The 7661-nt window shown below is 39.3% G+C and overlaps 1 pseudogene; it reads right to left on the reverse strand.

Annotated features, from left to right (window-relative positions):
* Positions 1-1089: 1089 nt before the first annotated feature.
* Positions 1090-1667, reverse strand: LOC118540830 (large ribosomal subunit protein uL11 pseudogene; annotated as a pseudogene).
* Between the last annotated feature and the right edge of the window lie 5994 nt (positions 1668-7661).

Raw genomic sequence — 7661 nt, forward strand, 5'->3', positions numbered from 1 at the left:
TGATGATTTGGTACTTTAAATTAACTGTTAAAAACAGAACTTTTTTTCCTCTTACCATCCATGTCTCTCCCAGTCTATTCTTCTTCTCCCCTCCTCCATCCACAGAATACTAACTTCATTCTAGTTGATCTGGCTAAAAATCTTCCAGTCCTCTGTAATCCTTCTCCCTCCTTATTTCCCTCATTCTGTCTCACTGTACTTCCCTAAATCCAATCTAGAATATATTCTGTTAATGGTAAACCTGAAATATATTTCCAGTTCCATGGCTTCTAAATATTATCTCTACTTTTGGGCTACATTAAGCCATCAAGTTTTCTTATCTGGAATATTGGACTTACTCCCAATTGGTCTCACCTTCCAATGTTGATCCTTAGAGTCTATTTTCCATAGAGCAGCCAGCAAGGGCATTTAAACAACATTTAGAATTTGATATAATTGTGGCCCAAACCCTCTTGTGATTTTCCATCTTATTCTAGGTAACAGAGACCCAGTAATGACCTCATACATGGCTTGCTTTTACCCTTCCACCCCAAACTGTTATAGCGTCTGCGACTTCTGTGTCCACATCCAACTCCAAGCACATCTCCCCCAGATTTTGCACTTGGTCTTCTCTTTGTTGGGTGTGTTCTTCCCCACAAATACCTGCACGATTTGTCTTTCATTTCATTTAACTGTTGAAATTTTACTTCCTCTGAGTGACCTTCCCTGACCAAGCCATCTGAACTAACACATTCATTCTCCTTCCTCTGCCTTTAAATTTTTCTTAGTATTTCTCATCCTTGCAATCATCTGTAATTATAGCTGATGTTCCATTATTCACAGCTTACACATTTGTGAATTCTCCTACTTGATAAAATGGATTTGTAATCCCCAAATCAATACTTGCAGCGTTTTCATGGCCATTCACAGACATGTGCAAAGTGGTGAAAAATTGGAGTGTATGATGCATGCATGTCCAGCTGAGGTCAGACAACGGATGCTCTGCTTTCTTCCTTCAGCTCTCAAACTGCAAACAACTGTCCCTGTAGTCTGTTAGTGCCAGATTTTTCTCTCTTTTTTTTTTTTGGTTGTCAAATGATCCTTTTTGTAGTTAGCTAGCTGGGCATTCCACCGCACCACTGTTGATGTCATCTATGATGTCATGAGGGTGGCAGCCATCAACATTGCAGCCCACAGACTGGGCAGTCCCCAGGATTTCTTTAATGGTTCCAGAGAGTTCTCTGGCTAAAGATCGGTGTCACATCTGTAGGGCAATATTGACAATCTCATCAAAAGAGATATTTCCACTGTGCTTAATGTTTTTCTTCTTCTTTCTATCTCTCTGGTTCCTTGAGGGCTTTGATAATCAGGGCAGAGGCAGAAGGTACCACTTCAATCTGGGCCTGTCTGTTCTGAGTGGTCAGTTGCACTGTAATCCTTAGACCCTTCCAATCACCGGTTGCCTTGGCGATGTCATCACCAAACTTTTCTGGAGACAAACCCAGCGGGCTGATCTTCGGGGCCAGGGCAGACGTGGCACCGACTTCGCCACCGGCGCACCTCAGGGACACGACTTTGATCGCGTTGGGGTCGAACTTAGGCGGCATGGCGGAGGTGGCTGGTGTCAGATGAACCCGGATTCGGGACGACCGAAGAAAGTTGCACCTTTGCCTCCCCAAGCCTAAAGCCAAAAGCAGATTTTTCTCATTTTTGTCTGTTGTTGGTGAGTTCACAGTTTAAAACAGCTTAAGTGGTTCTAGTGTTCCTTAAAGAGAAAATACCTGTATTAAATAAGCTTTGTTTAGGCATGAGTTAGTGTTGCTGGCCCTGAGTTCAGTGTTAATGAATGAATAATATATATTAAATAAGGTGTTTCTAAACAGAAGCACACATAAAGCAAGGTTATGTATTGATTGCTTGATGAGAATGTTGTGATCAGAAGCTTGCAGGTACCTAAACTCTTTTCCCTTAGGAGCAGTGGTTCAGTATTCATTAATTCAGTGTTTGTGGTGACTTTATAGACTGTAACTACTGCTTAATAATGGAGAATTGCGTTTTGTTGTTTTATTTCAATGTCCACCAGCCCCTGCCCCCATGATATAGACTTTTTTATTTTTTTAAGATTTTATTTATTTATTTGACAGAGAGAGAGACAGCGAGAGAGGGAACACAAGAAGGGGGAGTGGGAGAGGGAGAAGCAGGCCTCCCTTGCAGCAGGGAGCCCGATGCGGGGCTCGATCCCAGGACCCCGGGATCATAACCTGAGCCAAAGGCAGACGCTCAACGACTGAGCCACCCAGGCACCCCATGATATAAATTTATAAGCAAGGACTTTGTGCCTACTTCCACATGTCCAGTGCTTAGAATAGTGCTTGACACATAATAGGTGCTCAATAAATATTTAATGATGTAATCAAAGAGAATTCTATTGTGAGAGACATACAATGTTAGTATGGTGAGAAATGCAATAAGCTAGGATAAAAACCTAACAGACATTGTGATACAGTGTCTGAAGGCAATAAGAAGGGCCGTAAGGTCAAGCTATCATTAGTCATGCGGGTGTCATTTGATCTGAGACCTACCGGAGGAAGACTAAGCCAGCCTTGAGAAGCAATGAAGAAAGAGTATTCTAGGTGGAGAGCTGTGAAGTGAAGATACACAGTGAGAGTGATGACTGCAGACATTGAACAACAAAAGGAGGACAGTGTGAGCAAGGGGCAGAATGGCGAAGATAAGCTGGAAGAGGTAGACCGATGCTAGATCAGGAAGACATTTTGTATTTTATTTTATTATTTTTTTAAAATTGTATTTATTTATTTGACAGAGAGCGTGCACAAGCAGGGGGAGAGGCAGAGGGAGAGGAAGAAGCAGGCTCCCCACTGAGCAGGGAGCCTGATGCGGAGCTCGATCCCAGGACCCCGGGGATCATGACCTGAGCCCAAGGCAGATGCTTAACCGACTGAGCCACCAGGCACCCTGACATTTTGTATTTTAGTTATTCTAGGAAAACAAGCAATGCACAGAAATATTTTAAGCAAAGTGAATTGATAAATTTGATAAATTTGATTTATACCCCAAAGAAAAGAAAGATAAGGGAGGAACTGATTAGTCCACGAATAGGCCCAGTTTTTAATTACCATACATTCTGTAATTGCTGAGTAACTCTACAGGGATGGTGTCTTACCTAATTCAAGTACCTGTACAGGTGGCCACAGGGCTTCTGCTGTTTTGATTTCTTGCAAATGGACTCAAGGAAACCATATGGGAATTTCCGGTGGATAGCATGTAGCTTTGACTGCAGAATATTCTCTGTTTGGAAAAGCCCTCTTCAAACACTTGTGGTGATTTTGGAGAAGCTATGAAGAGACAAACTGGGGAGGAAGGGAATACTTTTATGGTCACAGTGATCTATCAAATGAACCCCGCTGATCTGGACATGAGGGAGCTTCAAATGTTGTAACCAGACTTCATTAGGGGTGATATATAAAAGTCTGGTCCAGGGCTCAGCCCTTACAATGTGCTGAGTAATAGTGATTATTGTAAATTCTCATAATGAGTTTTGTAGCGAACTAGTTGAGAAGTGTGTATGTAAGAAAAAAAAAAAAAAAAAAAAGCCTCCGTAATAGATTTCTTCAGATGTCCCTGTTTAAAAAATGTTGTTTAAGAATAAATGAGTTTCAATTTTCATTATGTTAACTGGTTGTTGTTAATGTTGACATAATTTCCAGGCCAGAGAATCTCTGTGATCACAGTGCTCATTTCATTGCTGCTAGAAAAGTAACAGGCATTAGGAATGTTCCATAAGTTTAACTTACACAAAGACTCTTATTATTTTCTTGTTGTTGTTGTTTTTTAAAGATTCATTTATTTATTTGAGAGAGAAGGAGAGAGAGCGAGAGAGTGCGTGTGTGTGAGTGGGAAGAGGGGCAGAGGGAGACAATCTTCAAGTAGACTGCACACTCAGCACAGAGCCCGAAGTGGGGCTTGATCCCACAACCCATGAGATCATGACTGGAGCTGAAACCAAGAGCTGGATGCTCAACCGACTGAGCCACCCAGGTGCCCCAAGAACTCTTACTTTTAGTGGCCACTCCTATTACTACGTAAAAAATGCTGATGCAGAATCTGGACTCAGAGTACTATCATCAACTATTAATGTCTACATAGTTACCCCCTCCTAATCTTAATGTGCCACAATTTGGTCATGTCTTAAACAATCCTGGAAAAATAACCTCTGCTAGATTGACACGATTTCAAATCCTTGTTACATCATTTCTAACAGCATGTGCTTTAAAAAATATATCAACATCACTACTTGTCTCTATGCAAGGAGGGTAATGATATCTATATTCCATGGAGACCAAATAAAATAATGGATATAAGTGCATAGCATATAGTTGGAACTAGGTAAATATTAGCTCTCTTTAAATTCCCATTTCCTACTATCTGGGGAAGACCATTTGTTTCAAATGTACAACTGCCATTTTTAGCATACTCCTTTTATGGGCCATTCTTAGAATTGAAGACTTACTTCTGCTATTATTTTCCTTCATGTGTTAACATTCTATCCCTCTCTAGCTTTCCTCACTCATTATATATAATGTCTGTTTCTTATTGTGCACCACACCTCTCATTAGTGTTGAAGCCAGGAGACCTTTGTCTTCAGGGACTGCCCTTCACTTTATATCAGTTCAGATCCCCTTCATATACCTGTAAAGAGCTCTCCTATGAAGGAACTCAATTTTTAGCAAAAACAGGAATCTGATAAAATATCAGGAAATTAATCTTTTTTTTTTAAGATATTATTTATTTATTTGACAGAGAGAAACACAGCGAGAGAGGGAGAGCACAAGCAGGGGCAGAGGGAGAGGGAGAAGCAGGCTTCCCGCCAAGCAGGGAGCCCGATGCGGGGCTCAATCCCAGGACCTTGGGATCATGACCTGAGCCGAAGGCAGACGCTTAACAACTGAGCCACCCAGGTGCCCCAGGAAATTAATCCTTTGTCTCTCCCAGAAAGATATGTAAAGTTTAAAATGGGTTTTCTGTGAGAGAAAATTTGTTAAAGATATTAAATTTAAGTATTTTGTGTGTTAGGAAAGAAATCATATGTATTATAAATCTGGGTAGATCATGGGTGATTTCATATTCCATCTCTCCACATGTTTTTGTTGAATACTGCTGTGTATGAGATAGACTAAGCAGCCCTAGTTTCTAGAAAGGAGACTGTGACCTTTGTAATCACTAAGGGATAGAAAATAGGCAAGAACTTGATTTTGTTCAGTGTTTGGCCAGTGGTTACCACAGAACTTAAATGGAAAATATTACATAAGTGATAAGACCTGAAAGATCACCTGTGTCTGTGAAGTGATGAGAGAAGGCTTCATGGGGGAAAGTGCATTTGAAATTTGCCTTAATGAATAGAAACTTTTAAATTGATACAGATTAAATTAGAAGGGAGAGAACTTTATGTATAGCAGTAACTTATGAAAATGAACCAAATACGTTCAGGAAATGAAAAACAGTTCAGTGTGGCTGAGTTTAGAGTATGTGTGTGTACGGGACAGACTTGGGCCAGATTACAGAGGGTTTTGAATGTATGCATTGGTGTTGATTGATTAAAAGAATAATAAAGAACCACTAATTTGAAGAAAGAAAACTATTAATAGAACAGTGTTTTAAAAAATCTAGCATTTATGAGCAAAATAAGTCAAACAGAGAAAGACATGTATCATATGACCTCACTGATATGAGGAATTCTTAATCTCAGGAAACAAACTGAGGGTTGCTGGAGTGGGGGGTGGGGTGGGAGGGATGGGGTGACTGGGTGATGGACACTGGGGAGGGTATGTGCTCTGGTAAGCGCTGTGAATTGTGCAAGACTGTTGAATCTCAGATCTGCGCCTCTGAAACAAATAATGCAATATATGTTAAGAAAGAAAAAAAAAAAGAAGAAGAATGTAGCAGGAGGGGAAGAATGAAGGGGGGGAAATCGGAGGGGTAGACAAACCATGAGAGACGATGGACTCTGAAAAACAAACTGAGGGTTCTAGAGGGGAGGGGGGTGGGAGGATGGGTTAGCCTGGTGATGGGTATTAAAGAGGGCACGTTCTGCATGGAGCACTGGGTGTTATGCACAAACAATGAATCATGGAACATTATATCTAAAACTAATGATGTAATGTATGGGGATTAACATAACAATAAAAAAATTAATAAAAAAAAATCTAGCATTTATATATGAGTTGCCCTGGAGCTGGGAAAGAATAGACTGGGAACATGTCTTAAAGGGCTAGTATTAGGGAGATAAGACAGGAGCATGTAGGACCTGAGTTAAGATAGCAACAGTTGGAATGTAAAGGGCATAATAAATGTGAGTTATATTGTAAAGGGAGACTTTATAAGGGTTTGTAAATTATTCTTACTAGCAAATATATTTTGGATCTATGCTTGCATGTTGAAGTAAATCCAAGAGTGAATGTGTGGGGACATTCCACTTGGATGTGGGACAACCACATGGGAAATGCATTACTGATACCAAATGAAAACCACCACCAACAAAACTTGTTGACATTTAATATTTTCAATGTGGTTGAATTGTGAGAAAAAAAATTGCTTCCCATATCTGAAATAGTACATTAAATTTATGTTACAGAGAAGGAGTGAAAAAAGCCATCAGTCATCTAAGTAAAATATGCACATCAAGAGAGTGTGCTTTAGGTGCCATTTTATTGCATCTTCTCTACATGTTTTTAGGTCAAGTGAAATGATTTATTAGCTTGTGCTAAATTGCCAATTCTCAGATAATGTATACCTCCAACTAGATCATTTGAAAGGATTTATCTCCTGTAGAGCACTACATACAAAATGGCATTGTTTTTCTTCTGTGACTCTGCTTGCAGAGGAGACACTAAATACACAAAACTATCGATTTTCTTGTTTCACAAATGCTTCCAAAGCTCTTAACTTGACCTTATCCAACCAAGGACAACCATTTTATATTTGTCAGTGATCACAAGCAGTTGCAGAACATTTTACTGAGGCAGACTCTTCCTTTTCTCTTGCCTTTTTTGTATGATCAGGACTTAAATTTGGACTGAAGTTAGAAAGGAGAATATGAAAAACTGAGTTTCAGTTATCTAGACTTATTTGTAGATTTCTGCCAGATTCTGAACTTCATTGAATCTTCAACTCTACCAACATAGTGTATCCTTTTATTTATTTTGATCATCTTTGATTTCTTTTATCAGCATTTTGTAGTTTTCGGCACATAGATCCTGTACATGTTTTCTTACATTTATAACAAAACATTTTGAAATTATTTTAAATGAGATTATTTACTAAATATCAGTATATAATCATACATTAATAGTATATAGAGATATGATTAATTTTGTTGACCTTGCATCTTGTGACCTTGCTAAACTCAGATTAGTTCTAGAAGTTTCTTTTTGGTAGATTTGTTGACATTTCCTAGGTAGACAATGTCATCTGTAAATAGGGACACCTATTTTTTCCTATTTGTATTCCTTTTCTTTCTTTCTCTTGACTTACTCTTAGGCTGAGACTTCTCATAGAAAGTTGATTAGTAATAGTAAGAATGGAATACCTTGCCTCGATACTGATAATAGGAGAAGAATATTAAGTCTTTTATAACCAAGGATGATGCTAGCTGTAGGTTTTGT

The sequence above is a fragment of the Halichoerus grypus genome, chromosome 7, assembly GCF_964656455.1.
Source record: "Halichoerus grypus chromosome 7, mHalGry1.hap1.1, whole genome shotgun sequence".
Classification (NCBI taxonomy): domain Eukaryota; kingdom Metazoa; phylum Chordata; class Mammalia; order Carnivora; family Phocidae; genus Halichoerus; species Halichoerus grypus.